At 40.2% G+C, this 14,590-nt stretch overlaps 1 long non-coding RNA gene across 16 annotated transcripts in view; it reads left to right on the top strand.

Moving 5' to 3' along the window:
• Positions 1-14,590, top strand: part of LOC138844427 (uncharacterized) — a 204,726-nt gene that overhangs the window by 84,597 nt on the left and 105,539 nt on the right. For 2 of the 16 annotated variants that reach the window (XR_016216319.1, XR_016216308.1), the window contains one exon: positions 11,690-11,782. The exons of the other annotated variants lie outside the window; for them this stretch is intronic. This is a non-coding gene — a long non-coding RNA (uncharacterized LOC138844427). The remainder of the gene's footprint in view (positions 1-11,689; positions 11,783-14,590) is intronic. 16 annotated transcript variants of the gene reach the window in all.

The following is a 14,590-nucleotide window of genomic DNA, read 5'->3' as shown; positions in this document are numbered from 1 at the left end:
ACATGATGTTTATGGATAAAATCCTCTGTATAGGACATTTGTTTTAACATTGTGCCTTTTAGCTGAATATGATATATGAAATATGTGTATAGAGCCTATAGAATATTAGGGGTTCTAACAGCACTTATTAAGGCGCTTGCTGCTGTACTAATTCTCTCAGCTATTTGTTAAATTAATTCCAATAATGGCTTTTCTTTTACACCCTCACTGCCTTGCTTTTATTGAGCAGATGTCCTCATTTGAGCAGATGTCTTTACTGAACTTTTGGGGCTGAGTCTAAACTCTCCCTTGGGAGTCTGTCTCTAATTCAACTCATTCCAATATGCAGAGAGAGTCACTGTTTTCCTTCCAGTACACTACACCAAGCACTTGTCTATATCCAATTTTATAATCTACTCTATTGGGTAATACCAAATTTTAAAAATTCATAGGGTTTGTTAGAGTTTTCCTTTGTCACAAATCCTTTTGAACTGAATGGAAAGTGTCACCTTTACATAGGTCTGATTTAGAAACTTGGCCTAATGGGGTCCATTATTTATTTATTTATTTTTTTGATTTGCTACACATGTGTGTTTGGGAGGCGTGGACTATGTGGGAGTTCAGGGTGTCATGGCTGGGTGCTGGGTGCCTAAGGTAGGAACCAGGGTGAGGGATTCTAAACTGACTCAGCCAAAGGCACTGAGAACCAGAGAGTCATATAATATCATAGATATACTAAATTCAGACACCAAGCACATCAAGTTAAAACTCAAACCAGAGTTCTAGAGGCATGGATGAAGACAAGCTCTTAGAGCCAGAGCTGACAGCTTGGTGTTCATAAGATGAGGGAAGAGGAGCTCAGACTTCCACTCTGGATGTTTCCAAACAGAGTTTATAGACCACAAGTTTTGTAATGATAGAAATGGACCAAAACCAAGGATAATTATCACTTTTTTTTTGACAGGCAGAGTGGACAGTGAGAGAGAGAGACAGAGAGAAAAGCCTTCCTTTGCCGTTGGTTCACCCTCCAATGGCCGCTGCGGACGGCGCACCGCGCTGATCCGAAGGCAGGAGCCAGGTACTTCTCCTGGTCTCCCATGGGGTGCAGGGCCCAAGCACTTGGGCCATCCTCCACTGCACTCCCGGGCCATAGCAGAGAGCTGGCCTGGAAGAGGGGCAACTGGGACAGAATCCGGCGCCCCGACCAGGGCTAGAACCCAGTGTGCCGGCGCCGCAAGGCGGAGGATTAGCCTAGTGAGCCGCGGCGCCGGCACTTTTTAAAGCTCTATTTTATTTTCCTTTGTGGCCAAAGCAGTCACACTGACATTTGAATCTTGATGTGGGATTTATGAAGAATTGAAATACTTATTTTATGTGACTAATTCTGTAAGTTAGAAATAAGTATAATATTTTTTCATAGCTGAAAAAATTAAGACAGAAAAATTCTGTGAATGTCCAAAAGTCACATAGCCAGGAACTGGTTGATCCAGGTTTCAAGCAGAGTTATCTTCAGTTTAGAAGTTCTGCTGCCAGTATGGTACTGGGGAGAAAGTTTGTGGTGAAAGGTCACACACACACACACACACACACACACAAGCAGGTTCTGAAGATCGCACTTGACTACATCTATCCTGTAGAAGATGGAATCATGGATGCTGCCAATTTTGGGCACTTTCTCCAAGAACCAATCAAAGTGAATGGAAAAGCGGGTACCTCAGGGGAGGGGTTGTGACCATTGACAGGAGCAAGAGCAACATCATTGTGCCTTCTGAGGTGCCTTTTTCCCAAAATGTATTTGAAATATCTCACCAAACATATTTGAAGATGAGTAATCTACTTGATTGTTTGCATGGGGTTGCCAACAGCAAAGAGAGATACAAATTGTATTACTTTCAGATGAACCAGGATGAAAAAGAGGAGGAAGATGAAGATTGAAACTCATTTTGTGTGGAATATTTTGCAAAAGTTCTTAAATAAAACTTGGCAACTGAAAGAGAAGAAGAAGGAGGAGAAGAAGAAAGAGAAGGGAAGAGAGAGGGAAGGAGGAGCCAGGAGGAGGGGGAGGGGGAGGAAAAGGAGGAGGAAGTTGCTTGTCCTTTTATTTACTCCAGAGATGCTGTTTGCTTAGTCTGACCGTCTGCCATACACTGTCCTAGATGCTCAGGAAATGACAGTGACTCGGGAAGACAGGGCATTTGCTCTCTGAATCATAGACTCTCCATTATAGCTCCCACATGCAGACCTTCCTGATAAGATCTTAATCCTGTATGGTGACCAACATGCCTTCATGGAGAAGATGTTTCCAAGCACAGTTTAGAATACCAAGAGCCAGCACTTAGAGATTTATCACACGCCAGTCACTGTGAGAGGCACTTCGTATGCTATAGCTAATTTATCTTCATGGTGACTGTCTGCGGCAGGTACTATTGCCATCACTTTTCAGATGAAGAGACTGAGGCTGGAAGGCATTTTTAATTGGTTTGCACAGCTGGTTACAGTGGAGCTGGATTTGTACCTAGGAGAATTTGACTCCAAAGTCATAATATAGCCTTAGAAGCTCTCTTAGAAACTGCTATTAGAAATTGTTTATAGTAGCAAAGTTAGAAAAAGCATGGTGGAGCATTTAGTTAGGTGGTTAAGATGCCTGTGTCCCCAATGAGCGTACCTGGATTAGATTTCCAGATCTGGTTCCTGATGCCAGCTTCCTGCTAACGTACACTCCAAGAGACAGGGGTGGTGGATCTGATGATTGGATTCTGACTACCCATTTGGGAGACTCTGTATGAGTTTCTGGCTCTTGGTGTTGGCCCCAGCCCAGTCCCAGCCATGGTAGGTATTTGGGGAATGAATCAGTAGATGGTAGTTCTCTCTCTCTCTCAATAAGGTAAAATGAACAGAAAATAAATCAATCCAACAGTGGGACACCACACTGCCTTGACATCTGTGAGAACTGTGCCTGTCCTCATCCTGATGCATAAGCCTGTGGTTTCACAGGAATTTCAGAAACAACATGGTGTACCCCTCCCCCAAGAAGGTACAGTGAGATTAGAGTCAATCGAAAATCAAACTGGCCCAGTGACTTTTGTTCTATAGTTGAAAAGAGGGTTCAAATGTAAAAGTATCCACAAAATAAATAAAAACCTATCAAATATTTAATATAAACTATGGTCTTCAGAAACAGAACTCTTAAATCCTATAAGCAAAACTGGAAAGCTGGAAGAGGTATTCAGGAGGAAGGATGTATATTTATGTCTTCATTATAGAAGTAAGTAATTATGACTTAATTCTTGAAGTGACAAGAAAAACATAGATTCATTTTTATAATTTTCAAGAGATTTAACATTAAAGATGCACTTGTCTCCTTTCCTCAACATCACACTAAAGGAAGGGTGTCACACACCATGAATGGAATAGAAGGCTTACTCGCAGAGGAAGGACTTAAAGAAACCCCAGAGGAAGAAGTGGCAACTAACATAGCAAGGTGGAGGATTTGAAAGAACAGTTAATTGAAAGGAGGAGTGAAACAAAACCTGACAATTAAAAGCTTGCTCCACGTTGGCAAGAATTTAAAAAGACAGGCAATTAGGAACTCTAAGATAAAAAAGCAAAACCCCATAAAAAACCCTCTAAGATAAAAGCACAACTTCTAGAACTGTAGTGAAAAAATATTTGCAAAGTCCTAGAAATAATAAGTGCATTTACTGATTTTTCCATTTAGGATCAACTCTAGGCAAGGCATTGGAAACATACATATGGCTTAGATTTTTAAATATACTCATTTTGGCAATATAAGAGTAAAAACAGAGTTAAAACATTGGCAGTTAAAGGGGAAGAGAAGGACTGTTTAAAGAAAAGGTAGGGAATATCTGAAGCAACAAAGATTGTCAGTATGTTTCTTAGAGTTTAAGTAACCAATGAAAAATATTCTTGCCATAGTATCAATTATTGCCCTTTATCTTGGCATATGTATTAATAGCACTCTTTCCTTTTAAAAATGTGCAGATTAGGTAATATATAGCAACCCTACCAATAGAAGAACTAAAACAGAGTGATACATAGATAGGTGAGTGGGCAGATAGATTGATAAATGAGGTCTAAAATTTGATAGATCAAGAAAGGGCATTAGATACTCACCTTGTGGTTATGTGGGATTAATTAACAAACAAAAATGTTAAAGGATTTGAAGTGGTTGCCATTATAAAGTACACAACACAAGGACAGGAACTTGATTTTATTCAGCGTTCTATCCCCAGTACCCAGGTTGCCCAGAATACAATAGACACTGAGAAATATTTCTTCAATAAATAATATGGAGGTGAACATACATATTTTAGAAGAAGGTAAGGCAGAGGACAGTTCCTTTCAATCCCATGTATACATTGCTTAGACATTTTTCACTTACGGAGTAATGTATTTACCCCTAACTCACAAATATTCTCAATACATAGGATCTGGAGAGTACTGAATTATATATAAGGATATAAGAAAATTCATCTGTAATGTTAATATTCCAAATGATAGATGTTAAGTTTATATGTATTTTGTTATGATATGTAATTGTGTTTTAAGAATAATGAACAACAAAAAAGAGTACTACACTATTTTGTAGTTTGCAATTAGTTAAGTTTTTTATTAACTACTTTCCCTGCTAATGGAAAGTAAGAGACCAGAATGACTTCCAGCTTTCTTGGTCTGCCAGACAATTATATTTGAAGGAATTAAGATGCATTACATGTACATTTGTAGAGAACTTTATTACATGTTAGGCATCATTCTGGGTGTTTGGTATATTTCAGTGGTCCTAACAAAGAAACTTTGATCTCCTCAATCTACCTTCTCATTCTTAAAAGGCCTTGGTATTCCATCACTCACTGATCTTGAGTCTGTACACTATCAGGAAATGAAGGTTAAGGCAGGATTCTAACTTGCTTACCAGAGTATTGAAGACATGGTCACACACACACACACACACACACACAGCAAAATGACTGGGAGATCTATCAGTTTGAAGAAAGTAAGAAAAGTTGTGACTACTGTGCTAACTGAACAGAGATTTCAAAAGCCACAAATAACAAATACTGACTTTGCAAACTAAGTCTAAGGAAGGCATTAAGCAAACAACAGCAGCACCAGTGATGACTGTCAATAATGACAAAACTTGAAGGGGGAATCTGATTTCCAGAGTTGCTACATTATGTTTAGATGTAAACAGAGTCCTGTAAGTTGAGATGAAAGAACACTAGACAGCAATTTGAACCCACAAAAATAAACAACACTGGTAACTGTATATAAAATATATTACAAATGTATGTTAGTAACATTTTCTCCTACCTGATTTAAAATACAATAACATAAAATATATGCCATATATATAGATACAATTTTATGACAATAATAACAATACAAAGGAATGGAGATACAATGGAACTGTACTGGAGCACATTTTTGTTTTCTGTTGAAATTATGTTGGTATTAATTAATCTGAACTAGTTTCCTTCAATTTAGCATCTAATGTAGGAATGGTGGTATAGAACAGACATAATACAAGCAGAAAACAAATTGTAAATGGCAGCGGTAAATCCTGTATAATCAGTAGTTACTTCTGATATAAATGGATTAGCATATCATAAATGAAGGTATTTAGCAGAATAAAAACATATGATCCAATTCTATGCTGTCTATAAGAGACACAATTTAGATTCAAAGACACAAATTGTTGAAAATAATAGGATTGGAAAAAGTATACAATGCTAACAAAAGAGATGTGGAATGGCTATCCTAGTATCAGAAAAAATAGTTTTTAATTTGAAAATTGTTATGAGTCAAATAATAACATTAAAATTATAAAAAGTTTAATTCATAAAGATGGAAGATCAGTTATAAAAATATATGCACCTAAAATAGAGACCTCAAATACATAAAGCAAAACTTACAAGACTGAAAGGGCTCATGTGGTTGGAACTGTGTATGCTTCCTGGTTTTGCCATTGTGGTCATTTATTCAAATGCCCTTGATACCAACCCAGAGGACAGGCACTGGGAAAGACTGACTGTCACCAACTAGCTGAGTCATTTTTTCTACCTGGATATTTAGTTTCCATCCCATGGTAGATTTTGATGCTTGCCTACTTTGTCTAACCATTTGCTTCTAACTCAGATCTCCTTGTCTTTGGTTTATCAACTGTTTTTTCTTTTCTTTTTTTAAATTTTATTTATTTGAGAGGTGGAGTTACAGATAGAGGAGGAGACGGAGAAAAAGGTCTTCCATCTGCTGGTTCACTCCTCAAATGGCTGCAGTGCCTGGAGCTGGGCCTATCCAAAGCCACGAGCCTGAAGCTTCTTCCAGGTTCCCACGTGGGTGAAGGGGCCCAAGCACCTGGGCCATCTCCCACTGCTTTTCTAGGCCATAGCAGAAAGTTGAATCAGAAAGGGAGCAGCCGGGACTAGAACCAGCACCCATATGGGATGCTGGCACCTCAGATGGAGGCTTAGCCTACTACTGTGCCACAATGCTGGTCCCTATCAACTGCTTTCCTTCCAGGACCCTGAAAAGCCAACCCGTCTATTAATATGTGCTCACTGCAGGTGGGCTGCTTCTCCTTTGATGTAGCTAAATGTCCAGGTACACACCCAAGGCTATACCAATTTTGAGAATTTTCCGTTGGCTTTGCCCTTCAAGGCCGTCTCCTGAGAATGGCTGCAATGAAGCTTGTGTCTGTTTTTGGCTGATGCAAACTAGGGTGGCCCCTTTTTCTAATCATTCAGCTGGCCATGTGAGAATGTTTCATATTGCCACAGAGAGTACCTGAGGTAGAGAAGATGCTGGTTCAGCCGGAGGAGATGATGTGAGGTCTGGGCTACCTGGATGGGCAGGTGCCTTGTACTTCCTGGTCCCATTAAAGCTTGCCCCAAGTTAGGCCATTTTCACCTCATGATGAATTGATTGCTAATGGGTCCACATACCTGTTATTCAGTACTGGTTAAAATGAATAGTCATTTGCTATCCTGTGGTCAAACATTCTGTCTTTACAGTAAGAGCTCAGTAACGCAGTATGAGCTGATTTCCAGTAATCATCTGATGAAGATTGCATAACCTTGCTCCAGGAGCCTCGTAATTCTCCTACTGTTGTTTGCTGGCCATAAACTCCACATTTAACCTTCCACCACTAATATTTCCAAGTAATAAGGTCTTCTAGATCACATGGCTTCCACTCGGGGACTGATACCTGAGCTGGAGCAGTGTTTCTAGGAATAAAATGTTATCTCCGTAACATGAATAAGCCTGGCAGAAACTGTACCTCCTTATGTAACACAGGAAGCAAATGCAGACATTTGTCTTGGGGACATCACTACATGCCCCTAAGCACTGGACCTCTTAATACATTTATGAAACAGCAGTTTCTTGCTTCTTGTAGGTTTTTATCTCACTCACAGGAGTACAGGGTCTTAGCTCATCCTGCCTGAGCAGCATAATATTTTTGATGTGATGGTTTAATGTGAAAATCGCAGGATTTCTAAATGGTCCAGATCTCTTCAGACTATATTACGAAAGGCTAGGAAAGTTAACATGGTCCTAAAGCAAAACTGTGAGTAAATACCATTTCTGTTTCATGAGAATGTGAACTGTTTCTGATAGTCTTTGCTGATTGGGTTAGAAAAGAAGTCATTTGCTGAGTCAATGGCTGCCTGGCATGTGTCTGAGGCTGTGTTAAGTTATCTGCTAAAGGACCATATCTTAGAACTGTAAGCAGGCTTAATAACGCTTGCCTGCGGCTATGGAGGGCTGCAGGCGTTTCCCGGGATCCATCTGCCTTCTGCCAGACTGGCCAATTAAATGGAGTTGTATAGGGACCATTGCTTCTACATCTGCTAGGGCTTTGAGAGAGTCACAGTCTCTGGGGTGTTCCCTGGGACTCAGTGCTGCTTTTCATCTATAGTCTTACCCTGCAGTGGCAGATTCAGAGGTTCATACTTCTCCCTCCTCACTGTAGTACAAAAGGTCTTCAAAAAGTTCATGGAACATAGTGATGTTTCCTACCCTACCCTCCCTCCCTCCCATGCCCCTACCCTTCCTCCTCATTCTTCTCTTATTCCCTCTTTTACAGTGATCTACTTTCATAGTAGATGAAGGTTTAAACTCTAAAGTTTACTTTATACTTATCAGATTAACCCAATGCTAAGTAAAGAGTTCAACAGATGGAAGAAGAAGAAAAACACTGTTCCTAAACAGTAGACACAAGGGCTGTAAACAGTTGTAAGATCTCAAAATGCCAATTTCACTCCTTTACATTACATTTTTGGGATGTGTATTATAGAAAAACTGTACATGACTTCCAAAAGATTCTTGCACTAAAATATACTTACCTTTGAATTCTATTTTCCACTAGGTTTTTGAGGTACTCTTATCTCTTACTATTCAGGCAAAGAACCCAACGTGAGGGTTATTATACCTGACAATTGTCAATCCCAATTTCGCACTCAGGGGAAAAGAGCACCTTTTGTGGGTCTGCTGACTCTGTGGAAACAAAAGTTGGATTTTGGCCAGGACTATATTTATAACGTGAGAGTCGGGTACTCCCATTCTAACAGGGGAGCCATGAGGAGAGTTAGCACTTCAGGAATGAATGTCCGTTCAGAAAGTGTGTCCAGTAATCCTTAAAATGTTTGATAGTTCCTTTGCTCTTAGTACATTTTCTGTTGATGTAGCCGAATACCTGAGGCTGTGTAATTTACAATTTATTTTTACTCATAATTCTGGAGACTGGAAAGTCCAATGGTATGGCTTCTGGTGAGGGTCTTCTAATGCTTCAACTCATTTTGGAAAGCAGGAAGATAAGCGGTCATTTTAGCACAGTACAATGCGAGGGGCAGCCTCACTTTATCATAGCCTCCTTCCATGGTAACTAATCCAGTACCACAGAATGAGAACTCACTTCCACCAGCAAGGCACTAGTTTCTCTTAGCAACCTAATCACTTCTTAAAGTCCCTATCCCTGAAAAGCAAGCAAATCTCACATGAGTTTTAGAGGGGACAAAGCATGTTCAAGCTATAGCACTCTGTCTCCAGTGTCCTGTCACCAGGGTAAGTGCAACAGATCCCTTTGTGGTAGGACTAGCACAATGGTTAAAATATATACCTGATGTGGTATGTCCCCTGGACATCAACTAACTCCTCAGTGAATGGATTTGAAAACCAGGACATATCTGGATTTTGTGATTTTTTTATCTTTTTTTTGTATTGGAGTGACCATCTTGAGTCTCTCACTTTTCCATGCTTTCTTTCTTTCTTTTTTTTTTTTTGTATGTATGATATTTCAACAAGTACCTTTCTTGGCTGTCCATCTAAATCTTTTATATCTTTTTCCACTCTGGATATTGGTCTTTTGGACTTCCTATTTTTTTTTCTTGATTGACATCTCCAGATATAAGTTTTCAATTTGATTATATTTTTAAATAGATTAACCTTTGGCTTTTAAAAAATACTGTGTACTAAAAATTAAATATTTAGCAATAAATATGGTCAAAGAAGCAAAGTTTCTCTACAATAAAATTATAAAACACCAATAAAATAAATTATTAAAGACACATAGAAAAAGGGAAAGATATTCATTATTCATGTATTGGAAAAATTGATATTAAAATGTCTATACTGCCTAGAGCAAGTACAAATTTAACAAAATCTCAATAAAACACCAATTGCATTCTTTACAGAATTAGAAAAGACAATCTAACATTCATAAGTAATTGAAGACCCGGACTAGCCAAAGCCATCTTGAGTAAAAAATAAAGGAAGAAAAAGAAAGAAATAAAATTAGAGAAAAATGGCAGGAAGGGAGGAAGGAAGGGAGGGAGAAAGGAAGGAAGGAAAGGAGAGGAAGAAAGAAAGAAGCTGAAATCAATACCTAATTTTAAAGAATACAACAAAGCTATAGTAATTAAAACAGTATGGTACTGACATAAAAATGTACATACTGGTGAACAGAACAGAGAGAGAACCCAGAAATTGATCCCTGTATATCCAACCAATTTATTTCTGTTGAAGGTGTTATGAACATACATTGGACAAACAATAGTACTTTCAATAACTAATGTAGGCAGAACTGGATATACATATGTACAAGAGTGAAATTAGATCCCTTATTCTTACATACATTAAAATCAAATCAAGAAGGATTAAAGCATAAAATGTAAGACCCAAAACTAGGAAATTGTCTGAAGAAAACACTTCAAGAAATTGGTGTAAGCAGTGAGTTTTTGGATAAGGCTCCAGAGCTCAAGCAACAAAATGAAAACTAGACAAATTGGATTATATTAAACTTAGAAAATTTCACCCCAACAGGCAGATTCAAGGCTATAAATTTACTTCCTTTTTTTTTTTTTTAAAGATTTATTTATTTGAAAGGCAGATTTACAGAGAAGCAGAGGCAGAGAGAGAGAGGTCTTCCATCCGCTGGTTCACTCCCTAGATGACCACAATGGCTGGGGCTGTGCCAATCTGAAGCTAGGAGCCAGGAGCTTCCTCTAGGTCTCCCATGTGGGTGCAGGAGCTCAAGGACTTGGGCCATCTTCCACTGCCTTCCCAGGCCACAGCAGAGAGCTGGATTGGAAGTGGAGTAGCCAGGACTCAAACCAGTGCCCATATGGGATGCCGGCACTGCAAGCAGTAGCTTTACCTGCCATGCCATAGTGCCAGCCCCAAATTACTTCTAAATATAAATTTAGTGAAAAATACTTCCTAAGTCCCATTGTGAGTTTCCCTTTGATTTCAGGGTTAGGTCAGTCTGATTATTACTGGTAGCTGGCTCATTTCCACACTGGCCAGAGAACCTATTCTGTACTTTGAGTCCACCCAGCTTCGCAGAGACTTGCTTTATGATCCATTGTAGTGTCAATTTGGTCAACTTCTCTCTATGCCCTTGAAAAAAAATATAATTACAATTTTAAAATCTTTTTTATTTCTAAAATTAAGTAAGCACCTGTTAATTTCAAATTATAATGCTGGATAGTGGGGGGAAAGAGCTTCATTTAAAAGTCATAGTGTCTCACCTATTTTAAAGTTTAACTTTTTCTTATTAATATGTAATAGTTATTTTTGTGAGGCATAGTGCTGCATTTCAGCACATGTGTATAGTGTTAACTGATCAGTCCCGCAGTCAGCCTCCCCCTCTCCATCCTTAATGCATAATACATTATGTATATATATGTATATGTAGTACCTTACTGTGGTCTATAGTCGCCCCGCAGCCCTGTGCAACATTAGAACTCACTTCCACCATGCTGTATTTTGCTGTCCTTTATTCAATTGCCTTCTATTGTAAAGAGCTTACAATCCAGTTCACATGACAGTTTGCAACATAAGTTCTTTATATCCTTGTTATCATTATAGATAACAAAATCAACTGTATGTAACAAAAATATTGGTATTCTATTTAATTTGTCCCACTCCCCCACCTCTGAATATCCGCTACTAATGTTACCTGTAGCACTAGGGCAATCTCTCATGTTGCTCTTCCCACACTTTGGATACCTTCACAATGTCTGTGCACGCCCACACTCCTTAGCCCTGCTCTGTGTCCTGAGAGTCTGGCAGGTACGGATACATCAACAGTTGCCCTTACTTTGGCTTCCACTTGGCATTCGCCAATGAGGAGGCCCAGTAGGAGATCAGAAAGAAGAATTAAAATGATGGTGGGTTATTTTTCTCTCCTTAGTCCCTTCCTGCAGGTACAACACAGGCTGGCTTTGTTCCTCTGGTGAAGGTGGAGGCTTCTATCAAAGATGTCTTCTCCACAGGACATTTTCCGGTAACTTTCCTTTTCTCTTCTCTCCAGATTGAGAGCGAAGTCAGGTCTCTCCATCTTTCTCATTGTAGTCCAGAGGGGCCGTGATTGTTCTCATCACCCTGATCTGTTACACTCATGATAGTACAGTCATTGTATGGTTAGAAGGAAATAGCAGGGGCCAGCACTGAAGCCTGGTGAGTAAAGCTGCACCTGCAGCATCAGCATCTCATCCAGGCACTGGTTCAAGACCTGGCTGCTCCACTTCTGATCCAGCTTTTTTTACATCTTTTTTTTTTTTTTACATTTTTTTTACATCACATTTTTGCATCTTCTAATGTGCTTGGGAAAGCAGTGGAGGATGGCCCAAGTACTGCACCTGCTTGGGAGACCCAGAAGAAGCTCCTGATTCCTGTCTTCAGCCTGGCCCAGCCCAGGCTGTTGCAGCCATTTGGGGAGTGAACCAGCAGATGAAAGATCCTCTCTCTCTCTCTCTTTCTGTGTGTGTGTGTGTGTGTGTGTGTGTGTGTGTCTTTTCCTCTCTCTGTGTAACTCTGACTTTCAAGTAAATAAATAAATAAATTTTAAAAAGAAGGAAACAGCAATCAACCCAAGTACCTTAATGAGACACATTTATGTCAGATGGTAGAAGATAAATCCTATTAAATTTCAGATGCTTATCACATTAATAAAGTTTCCATGGCCCAACGGCCCTATGCTTCTGAGCATATGGCATTGACAAGAGAAGTTTTCTCACTTTACATCATCCACCATGAACAATGAGGCACAACACTTGCAGCCTTTTGAGGTTTGCAGGCAACATACATCAAAGGGGGGCCTGCTCCTCTGACCTACTTAACAAGTAACTTACGATGGCAATGGTTTTGAATGAGGTTCAGAGCAAAACCATGCTCTGTAACAAGTCCAATCTGCACTGCAAAATGTGATAGAGCTCTTAGATGTTGTAGCCCCATTGGTACTGGAAACACCTCCAGCAAACGGTGATGCTGTGTGGAACCTCCAGCGAGTCACAAAAGGTGCTTGGTTCCTGCGGTTTGTAATGAGGGCTTCTGTGACAGCTTTTCTCTATTTTTTTAAAAGACTTATTTATTTGAAAGACAGAGTTACAGAGAGAGGTAGAGACAGAGAGAAAAGTCTTCCATCTGCTGGTTCACTCCCGCTATAGCTGCAACGGCCGGAGCTGCGCCAATCTGAAGCCAGGAGCTTCTTCCAGGACTCCCATGTGGATGTAGGGACCCAAGGACTTGGGCCATCTGCTACTGCTATCTCAGGCCATAGCAGAAAGCTGGATGGGAAGAGGAGTAGCTGGGACTCGAACCGGCACCCATATGGGATGCCGGCGCTTCAGGCCAGGGTGTTAACCCACTGAGCCACAGAGCCGGCCCAGCTCTTCTCTAATTGAAGAGCAGCTGCTGAACCCTTGTGGAGACTGAACATCCCCCCAGCCATGACTCTGAGACCTGAGCTCTTCCTCACGAGCTTGATGTTATTTGTGGCCCCGAAACATAAAACTGGCTCAAACAGCAGTATTTCACGACAAAGAATAAATGGAAGATATAGGACTGGGTCTGAATTGTTCTGGATGCGAGGGTACTTTTAAAAGTTTGTGGGAAATGGAAAGAGAAGTTTATTTTGGTGAAAATATTTTTTATTAAATCCGTGCATACAGAGATCTTGAAAAATGTCATGGAAAATGCATGTTATAAAAACCTACGACTGGAGACAAAACATTTTTACATCAAAATAAACTTGTCTTACAATTCCATTTTCCATGAACTTTCTGAAATAATTTCATGCATGTGTACTGCACTTTGGATGGTACAGATTCTTATAGAATTTCCTCCTCTACTTTGCTGCCTCTTCCTCAGTATCTTTGGTTTCATGGGGAATTCCCTATGATCAGCTGATGGAGGAAGAAAAATTGTGTGCCCCGTTTGATGACACTTCTGCTAAGTGTGACAGCATTAGCTGGCTGTGGTGGCTGCTGTGCGTCAGCCCCCCTTGGAGACATCTCCGAAAGAGAGCGATGAAAGAAAACATCTCAATGGACAAGACCTCAGGCACCGTATCTGGTTATCCAATCAGGAGAAGGGGAAGATAGTCCAGTCACAGATCAACAATGACTGATGAGCAGTGGCTAATAGGCTAGCAAGCCGCTGAGAGGAAAAACCAAGCTGTGAAGATAAAGCAAGCCCCAGATCTTATCTTTTGAGATTCCGGTCTCACAGAATAGGAAGTTGGTCAGGATCACCATCGTCCTGAAATCCTAGCAGAATGGAAGAGAAATGGGAAAAGTGGAAGGTTGATTTGATCACTGGTGTAGACCGGTGGTTGGTGCATAGGTGCATAATAATCAGGGTTTTAAGTTAATGTGTTTTCATCTTATTCCACCCAAAGCCCAGATACCTTAATGTGAAGGGTTCTTGTTATGCTGAGTGCTGAAATAGTAACTGAAAGTGAGTTCAGGGCACTGTGCAATGATAGGATTGAGGATGGACTTTGTGTGGATCCTGGGCTGGGATAACAACTTTCCAATAACATGACAGACAACAGTGACCACTGAGCTTCAAAGACAGAGGACTGATATTTCACACTTCCTTGAATGCCTGCAGTGGGCCAGACGCTGCATCCTGTGATGAGATACAGAGGTGAAAGGAGATCTTTCCCACCTTTGGAAGATTTGAAGAAAAGGAGGATTTGCCAATAATCTTACAACTCTCATGTGAAATTGTCTAGGTAACGATACCCTAAGGACACGTCATGCACTGCTTTTCTCATGGGAGCAGAGGCCTTCACTCTGTCTCTGTCTGG

This window comes from Oryctolagus cuniculus, chromosome 11 (genome assembly GCF_051225735.1).
Source record: "Oryctolagus cuniculus isolate XC-2025 breed Fujian yellow rabbit chromosome 11, ASM5122573v1, whole genome shotgun sequence".
NCBI lineage: Eukaryota > Metazoa > Chordata > Mammalia > Lagomorpha > Leporidae > Oryctolagus > Oryctolagus cuniculus.
Note: the sequence above shows the minus strand (reverse complement) of the source record. Positions and strands in the feature narration are given on the sequence as shown.